This window comes from Mandrillus leucophaeus, unplaced genomic scaffold (assembly GCF_000951045.1).
Source record: "Mandrillus leucophaeus isolate KB7577 unplaced genomic scaffold, Mleu.le_1.0 Scaffold331, whole genome shotgun sequence".
Classification (NCBI taxonomy): Eukaryota; Metazoa; Chordata; class Mammalia; order Primates; family Cercopithecidae; genus Mandrillus; species Mandrillus leucophaeus.
In genome coordinates this window covers 1,029,422-1,042,453 of record NW_012103488.1, presented here as the reverse complement: position 1 = coordinate 1,042,453, position 13,032 = coordinate 1,029,422, and positions in this window count along the sequence as shown.

Genomic DNA, 13,032 nt, shown 5'->3' with positions numbered 1-13,032 from the left:
CTCTGCTTTATTTTATACAGTTGTTTGTGGAATGTTGCCAAGTCACAAGACACATTGTTGTTTTTCTGACCTTCCCCTGACTTTCTGGATTTTCAAGATGTTTACACATAAACAAGCCCCCAGGGTCTGCTGTTAGCAGCTGGCTCCTTTGTCCTCCCTGTTTGCACGGAAGGAATGCCCTGCTTCGTTTGCAAGAGCAGGACTTATCGGGAACGCCCTGCTTCGTTTGCAAGAGCAGGACTTATGGGAAGGTCTAGTTTGCGAGCACATAGTCCTCTACAGCAGAGGTGGACTCTAATTGGCCTGCCCTAATGCAATCAGGGCAATATAATTGAAGAGCAGACACATGAGCTAAATTTGTCCAGTTGCAGTGAAACTCAGAACCTTTGTGCCATGCTGAAGAGAAAACGTATCAACGGTCACATCATAGACCTAACCAATAAGGTACAAGCATTTAGCCTTGTCGCTGATATCAGTCATCTTTTGGCCAAGACGATATCAGCTTGAGGATGCAGAAGACATGGGGGAGAGGGATAAAGAGAATTTTGAAGGAATTATCTAAAACCTTGCATTACTTCTGGACTTCTCAGAAGAATCAACCTATTTCTCTTATTTTTCAATACAGTTTAGATTAGATGTGCTGTCACATGTTGCCTTAAGTGCTTTTTGAAAATAGATAAGCATACGTATTTTTAAAAAAGAAAAAATTAAAAGTAATATACATTGTGTTTTTAGATAACTAATTATATTATATAAGTTAAGGTTATTTTAAATAGCAAATTTTCTTACTAAAAGGATTTGATCTGAAATACATACATTAAAAATATTAAAACATCTCAAAATGTTGAGATTAAACTTGAATACTCTCTGAAAGTAATCACAGATAGGAGAATCTATATCACCATCAATAATAAAACAAAGTTACTTAAAATATAACAGAAGTACAAGTAGTCAGTGTGTGTTGGTGGTGAAGAACATGGGTTCGGGAGTCACATATAAGTGGGTTTAAATGTCAGTTCAGTAACTTACTTGCTGTGTGACTTTGGTTAGGTCATTTAACATATCTAACCCTCAGCTTCCTCATCTGTAAAACGTAAAACAGAAAAGGCCACAGTTACCAGAAAAAGAGATTTAGCATCCATTCCCGTGTTCTAAGAAACATAAGCAACTACTTACCCATTACCAACGAAAGCTTTAGCCTTACTTTTATCTCCTTTTGTTCTAGATAAAAATTGAGATAAGTAATCAAAGGCCAGTGTGGTGACTTGTGCTTGTAATCCTAGCACTTTGGGAGGTCAAGTGGAAGTATTGTTTGAGTCCAGGAGTCTGAGACTAGCCTGGACAACATATCAGGACCCCATCTCTAGAAAATTTTTAAACCTAGCTGGGTATGATGGCACATGCCTAGAGTCCTAGCTACTTAGGACACTGAGGCAGGAGGGTCTCTTGAGCCCAGGAGGTTGAGGTTTCAGTGAGTCATGATCATGTCACTGCACTCCAGCCTGGACAACACAGCAAACTCTGTTTTTAAAAAAAAAAAAAAAGTAATAATTTCATTGGCCTTGCTTTTTGGCAACATTTAATTCAGAATTGGCTCAGCTTCCTTAACTTTGCCCCAGAATCCACCAGCATTATCTCAAATCCTACAAGCCTCATCCAGATCCCTTTACTGATATATCTCACCATTTCTTCAGAGTGTTTTTTCCTTTTGCTAAGTAAATTGCCTTTTAAACTACATATGTGTTCCTAGTGGTCTCTGGTTAGTGAGCTTTAATAAATCATAGGATTGATTCATTCAATTAATCATCCAACTGTATTTTACAAATATTTAAATCTTAATTTCAGCTGAACTTTATATTAATTTTTCCAAGAGATTTTATTTTGAAAAAAATCAAACCTACATAAAACTTGAAAGAATAACTCAATGAACATCTATATACTCTTTACCTGAATTCAATTCTAAATATTGCAGTAAATTTACAGTATTAACTAAGCACCTACTAAATCCTAATTTAGGCCAGTTGGGGTGGCTCACACCTGTAATCCCAGCACTTTGGGATGCCAAGGTGGGTGGATCACTTGAGGTCAGGAGTTCAAGACCAGCCTGGCCAACATGCTGAAATCCCTTCTCTATTAAAAATACGAAAATTAGTCAGGTGTGGTGCACACCTGTAGTCCCAGCTACTCAGAAGGATGAAACATGAGACTCCCTTGAACCCAGGAAGCGGAGGTTGCAGTGAGCCGAGATCACATTGCTGCAATCCAGGCTGGGCAAAAGAGCAAGACTCTATCTCAAAAAATAAAAAATAAAATCCTAATTTAACTAATTATATTTGATAAGTTAAGCAATCCTTCAATCTTTAAAATCTTCTCTTACCTTGGCCTCTTTTCACAGAATTTATGTGGATATTCTTCCATATCTCTTTCCACACTTTGTTGTTGTCTTTGAAAGACACAACTTTCTCTACTCATCTGTTCCATGGAAGAGTTTATTAAGAATTCATCTTAACCTGTCTTTCTTTGTCTCCATAATCCTTCTCTATAATCTTATTCTTACTCGTTGTTCCAAGTACCAAATATAATTAGAAAAATCCCAAATTTTTATCTATTTTCTGACCTCTAGAGCTGTATACATAACTTCTTGCCTTACCTTATCTTCTTTTGTTTGTTGGTTTGTTTTGAGCCAGGATCTCACTCTGTCACCCAGGCCGGAGTGCAGTGGTGTAATAATTGCTTACTGCAATCTAAACCTCCAAGGCTCAAGTGATCCTCCTGCCTAAGCCTCCTGAGTAGCTGGGGCTACAGATTCATGCCACCACAGCCGGATTTTTTTTTTTTTTTTTTTTGTATTTTTAGTAGAGGTGGGGTTTTGCCATGTTAGTCAGGCTGGTCTTGAACTCCTGACCTCAGGTGATCCACTGCCTCAGCCCCCCAAAGTGCTGGGATTACAGACATAAGCCACCACGTCCAGCTGAGAATAGCTCCTTTTAAAAAATACATTATCAGTGTTCTTTGTGCCAGGCATTGTGCTGAATTCAGGAATGCAGAGATTAAAAGACCCAGATTCTGCCCTATTTGTTTTTATTTTTTAATTTTAGGGTCCTGTTGTGTTGCCCAGGCGGTAATGTTGTGGTGCAATCGTAGCTCACTACAGCCTTAAACTCCTGGGCTAAGTGATCCTCCTGCATAACTGAGATTGCAGGCAGGTACTACCACACTCAGCTAATTTTTTAAATTGTTGTAGAGACAGGGTCTTGCTATGTTGCCCAGGTTAATCTCAACTCCTGGCCTCAAGAAATTCTCCCACCTTAGCCTCCCAAAGTGCTGGGATTATAGGTATGAGCCAAAGCACTCAGCCAGCCCTTCTTGTTTTCAGAAAAGCACTGACTGTTGAAGCTAGCAAACTGACTCTCTAATTTACCTTCAAGCTGGAGACCCAGAGGTGTATGTGAAGTAAGCTAGCTGAATTAGGACCATCTTCCAACCTGACACTCAGCCCAGTCCTTTCTCCATCACGTGGTGCCACTTTTCAAATATTCACTATCTGATTAGAACTTGGCATGTAGATGGGAAGATTGATGAGGGGTAAAGAGAAGACCAAGAAAATTAATTCAAGAAAGACTGAGGAGGAGGACACGGGTAGGGTTCACCTTTGCAGGAAATGACTAGCCTTTTCTGAGAGTTGTCCCCTCTCCCTGTACCCTTCATCTACCCTATACTATTTAACTCTGTCCCCTCTGCAGCCACAGAAGGTTGCACCTGTAATGCATTCCCAATGTTCACCTGAAATGAACTCCAGGTGTTCGTCCTAGATGCTGGGCTGAGCTCAGCCTGAGCCAAGCTGCACACAGGGAGCACTGGTCTTTGAATGGGAGTTCAAAGAGAAAGAACTTTGAGTTCTGTCTCCTGGATATTTGGAATTAGGACAGCAAAGGCTGAGCCAATTTGCCACAAGCACAGGATCTGTAAGGAGATGAGCCTAAATCAGGCTCCTTAGAGGCAGAGGGATTGATTGAGGGAGTGCTCTCAGGCTACACCTGAAGGGAGTGAGAGGAGCAGCATGGGACAGGGGAAGATGCTATGCAAAGACAGGAAAAGACAGGCTACACCTGATCCTAGGGGGCTGTCCAGAGTGGGAATTGTACCACGGAGTGTGTCCTGCCTTGAAGCAAGGAGGATGGACTTTTGCACACCCCCACCCATCTGACAGTCATTGGCCAAGGAGTGTGAGGCAAAACCTTTTGGGCATCTCCAGGAGAGAAGCTTCCAGTTGGTAAAGGATAGTCCTCCAGAGAAGGGTACACATATGAGCTGTTATTAACTGACACCCACAGCAGCTGCAGGATGAGGACGTCAGCCCAGTAAAGGCATTGGGGTGAGATACCGACAGCATATACCACAGTGATGGTGACTGGGGAGCTGAAGACACCATTTGGGGGCAGCCATGATGGTCCATGTGCCAGAAGAGCTGAGGAAATTGGTCAGAAGGTGAGAAGAGAATGACATGAGAGCTCAGAAAGGAGCCAAGGTGAGAAACTCCACAGTATGAGGGAGAGTAAGAGAGAGAATAGAGAGAAGAAAGAAGATAGAAAAAGGGTGAGAAAAAGAGGGAGGAAAAGAGGGAACAAGGGAGAGCAAAAAGGAAGAGGAAGTGGGGAGGGAGGGATGGTGAGAGGAAGATGGGGAGGTACAGTGTTCCTGGTTGGGTTATCTGGTAACCAGACTCTGAGAAGTTACTGTATAGACATTAATTAAGGAGTCCTCTTGAGGTCATCACCTGGGAAGGAGAAAATGGAAATAGGATTGGGTGGAGGGAGGCACTAAACTGTGACAAAATTCTAATAAAAGCTCAGGCAACCTGGTAGCTGCTCTAACTTGAGACAGCTGAGCTGGGATGTCCCTTCTCAGTTGTCTCAAGTTAGAGCAAGGGGACCAGGTCTTTTTATGTAGGCAGTATCCATGCTGGTTAGCCATTGGATGCAGCTCCCTGCCCTTGAATTCCTCAAGGGATGATATGGTTTGGCTGTGTCCCCACCCAGATCTCATCTTGAATTGTAGCTCCCACAATTCCCGTGTGTTGTGGGCAGGACCATGTGGGAGGTAATTGAATCATAGGGGCGGGTCTTTCCCATGCTGTTCTCATGATAGTGAATAGACCTCACGAGATCTGATGGTTTTTATAAAGGCGAGTTCCCCTGCACAAGCTCTCTCTTGCCCCTTGCTCTAACGCCATAATTCTGAGGCCTCCCCAGCCATCTGAAACTGTGAGTCCATTGAACCTCTGTTTCTTTATAAATTACCCAGTCTCAGGTATGTCTTTATTAGCAGCGTAAAATTGGACTAATACAAGGGACTTCTATAACCTTCTAACGACAACCCATGCACATATACATTTTGTTTTGTTTCAGCTTAGTTTGAATGGATTTCTGTGCTTGTCCCAATATTATCTCCAACTAATTCAAAATGTTTAGGCATAATTTACTGTAATGTAGATATGATGGTAAGTACTAGATATTTCCATCCTTTTTCTTTCCACAGTTCAGACTGTATAATTTCTATTGCTCTATCTTCAAGTTCATTTTCAATCTCAAATGTCTTCAAAACGTAATATTATTTCAATCAGATTAATGCTTCTGAACTTTTATGTAAAAATTCCAATGTATGAAAAGTTTTGAACCATCAAAATTTTAAAATTTCCAGTGTATTTTGGACCAATGTATTGTGAACCAATCTTTTTGGAAGTTAAAAAGGAGTTACTAGAAAAACGATCACACACTTGGTTGCTGTGGCAATGTCTCAAGTTCTGTACTTATCCCAAACTGATTCCAAACTCTCCCTGGACTGGCATTGGTCCCAGGACCACATCTATAGGTAACTGAAACAACTATAGCTCAACTCACTCAACTCGGCTCTTATCATACATATCAATCAGAATGTGGGATATAAGGCATTTTAATATGATTTCTATCAACAACATCAGGGCCTCCAGGGACACTACATTTCAAGAAGACCTGAAATGGCCCTAGAAAGTCCTGAAGGTGGAGTTCAAGATCTGGCCTGCTGTTTCTCCCACTCCTGCATCCTCTACCTTGCCCACACTCCAGTTACCCACACAATTTGCCAAACTCTATTAATCTAAGCACGGACATGCTTCAGCAGCTCCAACCACCCACAATGCCCTTTCCCCACTTTTCTACCTTTTGAAATCTTAGTCCTTCTCATCCAACCAGTTAGGTGTGATTTCTCCTTCCTCTGGGTTTCTTGGCCCATTGCTTTGTACCATAAGCAAGGCTCATGTTTCACTCGACCTTGCATTATGGTTAGCTGTCAATATATCCATCTCTCCCACCAGGTTACACATCTCTGAGGGTCAGGATTGTGTCTTAGAAACCTGTGATTCTTCCATCCATCCCACCCCTAAGTTCCTAGAATAGTCCTACTTTTTGAAGAGGGTCCAAAAACTTGGTAGAAATCAACTCATTTAAGCCCAGAAGCTTCAGTGCTTCTGTTTGCATCTCTGACAAGCAGCCACATCCCCTGTGGTGAGTTCCCAGCTCCACAAAAAATCCTGGCCATGGATTGCCCCCAAAAGAATAGGATTTGACAGTCTGCCAGCTCCCCACCAGTAACCGGGGTGGCTTGAAGGTGAAAGAGACACAATTTATTTCCTGAGTAAATCCTTATTAAATACACACACTGCAGATCTACCTATGGTTCACAAAACTGAAGGATGGGAACTGACTTAATTAAGCCACGGGGAGTAAAAAGGCAAGAAGCTTGACACTAGCACTTTCAGAAAGTCTATGCCCTTTGAAATTTTTATCCCCAGAGAGGAGTCCACACCTGTGGTCAGTACTACTCAGAGATGCCCCAGAGGGAGCATCCTCCCTAGCTGGAGCTTCTAACAGTAATTCCCAGCAAATCTGTATCCCAGAAATCGGTCCTCTTAATAATTCCAGATCTCAGGATAATTGTTGTTCATACTTCATTCCCTTGGCCTTGTCTATACACACATATTTAACAATTCTAAAATAAAATTTCTTTAATATAGGACATATTCTTTAATATTTTAATTTAATTACAGTAATAGGTGACATTTACTGAGCACTTACTATGAGTCAGCCTCTATCCTAAGGGCTTTATCCGTATTATCGTCCATCATCTCTAATCCTATGATAATAGTATTATTTTACAGATGAGAAAGCAGAGTCTTAGAACAGCAAAGTAACTTTCCCACAGCTATATAATCAGTTAAGAAGCCAAGAAAGATTCATTTGGATCATATCTATCAGTGGCACCATGTTATGAAATGCCTAAAGACAAAATATATATTAAAAATTCAGAACTGTAAACTGCCAGATAGACAGATACTCCACTCAGAAATTTGATGTGTCCCCAGTATCATAGAGCTTTTGGTAAGTATTTATACGTATGGACACAAGACAAGCTCAATTTCACTGGAGATATTTATTGAACACCTACTATGTGCAAAGCACTATGGTAGATGATACAAAGAAAATTAAAATAAGCAAAAAATTGTCCTTACCCCTAAATAATTTACAAACCAGTGGAACTTATTTCTAAAAGCCAGCATGCAAAAAATTTGACTTGAAAGAGGCAAAAGTAACTTCTGTAAGGGTTTAAAGAAGAAATGAATCATGACACGTTTTCTTTTTTTTGGCCTGTAGGTAAATCCTGTTGGTGTCCACAATACTTCTGTCTCTGGGGCAGTGGGCATAGTGGTAACAGCATGTCTTTAAGAGTCAGGCAGACCTTGGTTTGCATCCCAATATGGCCTTCTCTAGCTCTAGGACCTGGGACAAGCTAATCAAACTCATCTGCAAAATGTGAATAAGGATAGTCATAGAGTGGGTTTGCAGATTAAATACTGTATAAGCCTCACAAGTATCTCAGGAGGTGGTTACTCTTAATACCTCTATTTTACTAATGAAATTAGCAACTTGTCCATGAACATAGAGCTAGCAAGTCTGACCTAGGAGCCTGCATCTGACCCCTCCATTCTGCTACGCTGGTATGAGTTGCAGAAGTGGTAGATTATTGTATAGGAGCTGTAATCACTGATCAGGATAGGTGGAAGATGCTTATGCCCCATCACGTCTTTCTCGATGAGACCTGAGGATGTCTGTGGACTTCTAGAAGAAGAGGTGGAATAGAAACCCAGGTGAGGCAGTGGGACCCGCCAAGAGGGTACAGGTAGAAGATGGCAGTGAAGTGAGCAGACCACCCCAGCAGCATTGGTGTGCTCCAACATAGAAGACGACAGGAGTCACAGTGTGTGATATGCATGCATTCTTATTGAGGAACATCGAGGGACTTTGACCTCTAGAAAATTACCTATGTTCCAATAAAACTTGCTGTTGTTAAAATGTGGTCAATGTTTATAGCAGTGGAGGGAACACTGTGTGAAAAAAAGCTCTTCAAATTTCTGTCTAGCTTTTGCATCAATAAAAGTCAGATATCCCTGAATGATAAAATGAAGCAATTCTACCACATCATCCCTGTCAGCAAATTTATATTAAGTGATGTGTGCCTTTACTTTTTAAAAGTATACTGTGTTTTGTTTTGTTTTGTTTTTCCAAAAAGAAGATAGAATCAAGCTCACAAGAGGTTTACTGTATTCTAGCCATGTGACTCTGGCCAAATTTCCTCAACTAGCTTAAGTTATTCTCAACTAGAAGTGCTCCACTGAGTAAATGCATACTCCCATTTCCTGTTTTCAAATCCCGTCCACTCTCAATGAATGTATCAGAATTATCAGGATTTTTCTAAATGCACAGCCCAGATTCTGATCCCTGAGGAGTTACGGCAGCCACGATTTTTGTTTGTTTGTTTGTTTGTAAGTTACTGAAGCCTAACCAAACTAGTTGAAACATCTAGCTTCAGAAATATCTGGACCAGATGCTCAGATGATATTTTCATAAATCTGTCATTCCCTGACTCTTGGCCCTATTTTCCTCTATGTTGACTTTTTCCTAAGTCAATCCCTCCTTTCATGGTGGAAAAATACCTACCAACAGCTCCAACATTAGTCTTGTTGGTATAGCCTTGCCTAGCAGAAAGACTGGGAACTCCTCTTCTCCAGTAGTTCTAATAAAAGCTCCGGGCTGGTGCTCATTGGCCCAGTGCCCATCTTGATGCAATTGTTGTGGCTAAGGGTAGAATGCTTATTGGCCCAGGTTGGGCGATGTTCCCACCCCTGGAGCCCATGAATGAGAACCACGTAGAGTGAGAGTGAGGTAAGAGTGATTCCCTAAAGTGAAATTGGAGTGCTATTAAAAGGAAGGAAAGAATACCAGACAGGCAAAACAACAAATACTGACAGTAGGAGGTGTGGTCTCTTTTGCGAACCTCTGCTTAGAGAGCCAGAGTTACTAAAGGAGGGCCACGCCCTCAGACGTGTCTAGAATCCCTTCACTAAAAGGTTTCAAAGATCCCTTCCAGCTCTTATTTTTCAAAAGTTGGCAAAATATAACCTCCCATCTTGGTCTATTATTTATAATGATTTACTGTTACCTTTTCTATGTGCAGTTTTAAAGTGTGTTCCCTCAAACATTCTGTTTTGAAATATTTAAACTGGTATCGTTTGTTTCAGAATGACGTTTTCCTAAGTGAAGTCAAGCTGCCAGTTCTAATTTAGTGGCCACCCGTCTCTGGGAGAGGAGAGACCAAGTGTTCTTAGATCACTTTCCATTCTGTACTTGAATGTGCTTCCATTTCAAATCAATCTGTATCTGGCAAGGGCAACACTAGCTCCCCTCTCTCTATACTTTAATCACCTTGAGGTTGGCCTTGCAGATTAAAATCTTAGACACTCCTTAGTGGTCCAAGACTTTTCCTAATTTAGCTGTCCTGCAAGTGTCTAGTCAGTGGCTAAAATTATCATAGGCCAATCTCAGCAGAGAATAGAACATAAAACGCTGACTTCTGTTCAAAATGGTCCCCCAGTCTGGGTGCCCCACACCAAAATCACCTAGAAAGTTAACTAAATATACAGATTCCTGGAGTTCTACCTCAGACCCATCAAACCTGAATTTTCAAAGAATGGGACCCAGGAATTTTTTTTAAAAATGTTCCTTGAAGGCCGGGCGCGGTGGCTCAAGCCTGTAATCCCAGCACTTTGGGAGGCCGAGACGGGCGGATCACGAGGTCAGGAGATCGAGACCATCCTGGCTAACACGGTGAAACCCCGTCTCTACTAAAAAATACAAAAAACTAGCCGGGCGAAGTGGCGGGTGCCTGTAGTCCCAGCTACTCGGGAGGCTGAGGCAGGAGAATGGCGTGAACCCGAGAGGAGGAGCTTGCAGTGAGCTGAGATCCGGCCACTGCACTCCAGCCTGGGTGACAGAGCGAGACTCCGTCTCAAAAAAAAAAAAAAAAAATGTTCCTTGAGTGATTCTGATGTTGATAGCCCATGGCCAGCCCACTAACTGGGATTCGGGAGCCTCTGATATAAATAGCCACGTTGGACTAACCAGTATCATGTTAGTAGCTCCAAGCCTGTGGTTAGAAAAAGTTATCCGAAAGCTCTAGAACGTACTAGTTTTAAGCATTACCCTAGGCAAGACATTTAAGTTTCTTGGTGCCTCAATTTTCTAGAAGATATTGGAACTAGACAAGGTCATTCCAAAGGTCCCTTCCAGTTCTGAAAATTCTGTAACTATCTGTTATAAAGGAGGAAAAAAAACAGCTTGAGGGTTTGGTGACCTTGACCCAATGCCACCTTCTTTATAGTAGATGAGTTCTTTGTTTCCTAATTCTAAGAGAGCTCTAAGGTAACAATTAGCATTTAGATAATCCTTCAGAATAATCTGTTGAGATGTGCAGTATGAACAAACTGAGGAAGATCCAATTTCCTGTTGACTTGGGTTTGCTGGGTTGAGTATGTGCAAGCAGCATTTGGTATGTTGGTGTTTAATGGATATGACATTTCACTGCACCAAATGGGAAAGAAGTATTTTTAGCACAGAATTCATCAAGGTTTAGTAAAGAGGGACTAGTACTCTGAATGGAGCGTGAATAAGCACAGATACTATTTTCAAAGACCAAATAGAAAGACCTCTTTCCCACTACTATCACAAAATAGTCATGTATGCACTTATTTTCACCCAAATCTTGAAGAACTCACTCTTTTTCACATCTCCTAAAACACAGTATTCCATCTAGTACAATAACTCAGCTGCCTTACACACATTCCTCCTGTCTTTAGATAGCCTGAGTACTATGTTTAATAGGCTAAAAATGTTGTTAATGATTGAAAGCAATAAAAATAGTTACAATTTATTAAGCATTTACAATGTGCAGGACATGTACTATTTTACATGCATTTAGTCATTTAATCCTTACAACAATCCTACTATTATCCTTATTTTCCAGAGAAAGAACTGAAGTTCAGAGGGGTTTGGAAGCCCACCCAAAGTCACAGAGCTAGTAGATTTAGTAGAGAGAAGAGCTAGTATTTAAACCTTTGTCTCTCTCAAATTAGAGCCTTAGTGGTTTTTTGGGTTTTTTGTTTGTTTGTTTGTTTGACAGAGTTTCACTCTGTGAGGCTGCAGTGCAGTGGCATGATTACAGCTCACTGCAACCTCCTCCTCCTCCTGAGCTCAAGCGATCCTCCTTCCTCAGCCTCCCAAGCAGCTGAAACTATAGATGCACACCACCATGCCTGGCTAATTTTTAAAAATTTTTTTGTAGAGACGGGGTCTTGCTATGTTGCCGGGGCTGGTCTCAAACTCCTGGGCTCAATTGGTCCTCCTAATCCTCCTGCCTCAGCCTCCCAAAGTGCTAGGATTACAAGCATGAGTCACCATGCCTGACCAAAGGCTTACTTCTTATTCATGAAACTAAGAACTATGTGCGAGTTACAATAATCATCACACATTCATGTATGCATTAGTAGTCAGTATATGGAACACTGGTAAGTCACTTTAGCAGAAGGAAAAAGAGGTGTGACAAAAAGGCATGACTGGCTCTCAAAGCATCTCCCTGGAATTTGACACATCATTTCTGTTCACGTTTTGCTAGCTAATGCCAGTCATATAGCCATGCCTAAACCAATAAGACAGTGAAATGTAATCCCACTATGTGTCTGAAGGGAGATAGAAATAAAGATTTGCCAACAGCCCTAATGAAAACCACACTGATATAATATAACATGAAGGTTATAGGTAGGGGCGGTGTTTTCTTCAGGCCTGTATCTCTGTCTTTTAGCAAAGTGACTGGTACATGTAGGAGCTCAACGCATATGTTGCATACATGTATGAATATATGAATAAATGAAAGAAAATATTAATGACAAGGAAATATGGCATATACTTTGATATATAACCAGAAGAGACATTTGCTTAGTTCTGCTTTTAACTGTAGCCCCAAGAGTACTCTGTCATAAGGGTGAAGTTTAATATATATTTAGGAATTTTGTATATGAGGGGCTCAGGAGTTGTAATGGACAGGTTAGAAGGTAGAGCTCAAAGTTGCATTTGCATGGTACATTTGCAAGATTAAGAAATTACGGACTGGGCATGGTGGCTCACGCCTGTAATTCCAGCATGAGCCACCTTGACTTTGGAAGGTCGAGGCAGGAGGATCACTTGAGTCCAGGAATTCAAGACCATCCTGGGCAAAATGGTGAGCTCTCTTCTCTACAAAAAATTTTAAAATTAGCTAAGTGTGGTGGCGAGCACCTGTGGACCCAGCTACTTGGGAGGCTAAGGCCAGAGGATCACGTCAGCATAGGAGGTCAAGGCTATAGTGAGCTGAGGAAAAGAAAAAAAGAAATGATCAATTATCCACATCAAAAAAAGGGCATAGCATAGACATAAATAAATGCATCTTTCATGTGCAGTGGTGATTCAATATTAGAAACAGCTGCCTCTGGGTCCTCTTTATTTAAGTTCAATTATTATTATTATTATCATTATTATTATTTTTTGAGATAGAGTCTTGCTCTGTTGCCCAGGCTGGAATCCAGTGGCGCAATGTTGGCTCACTGCAAGCTCCACTTCCCAGGTTCAC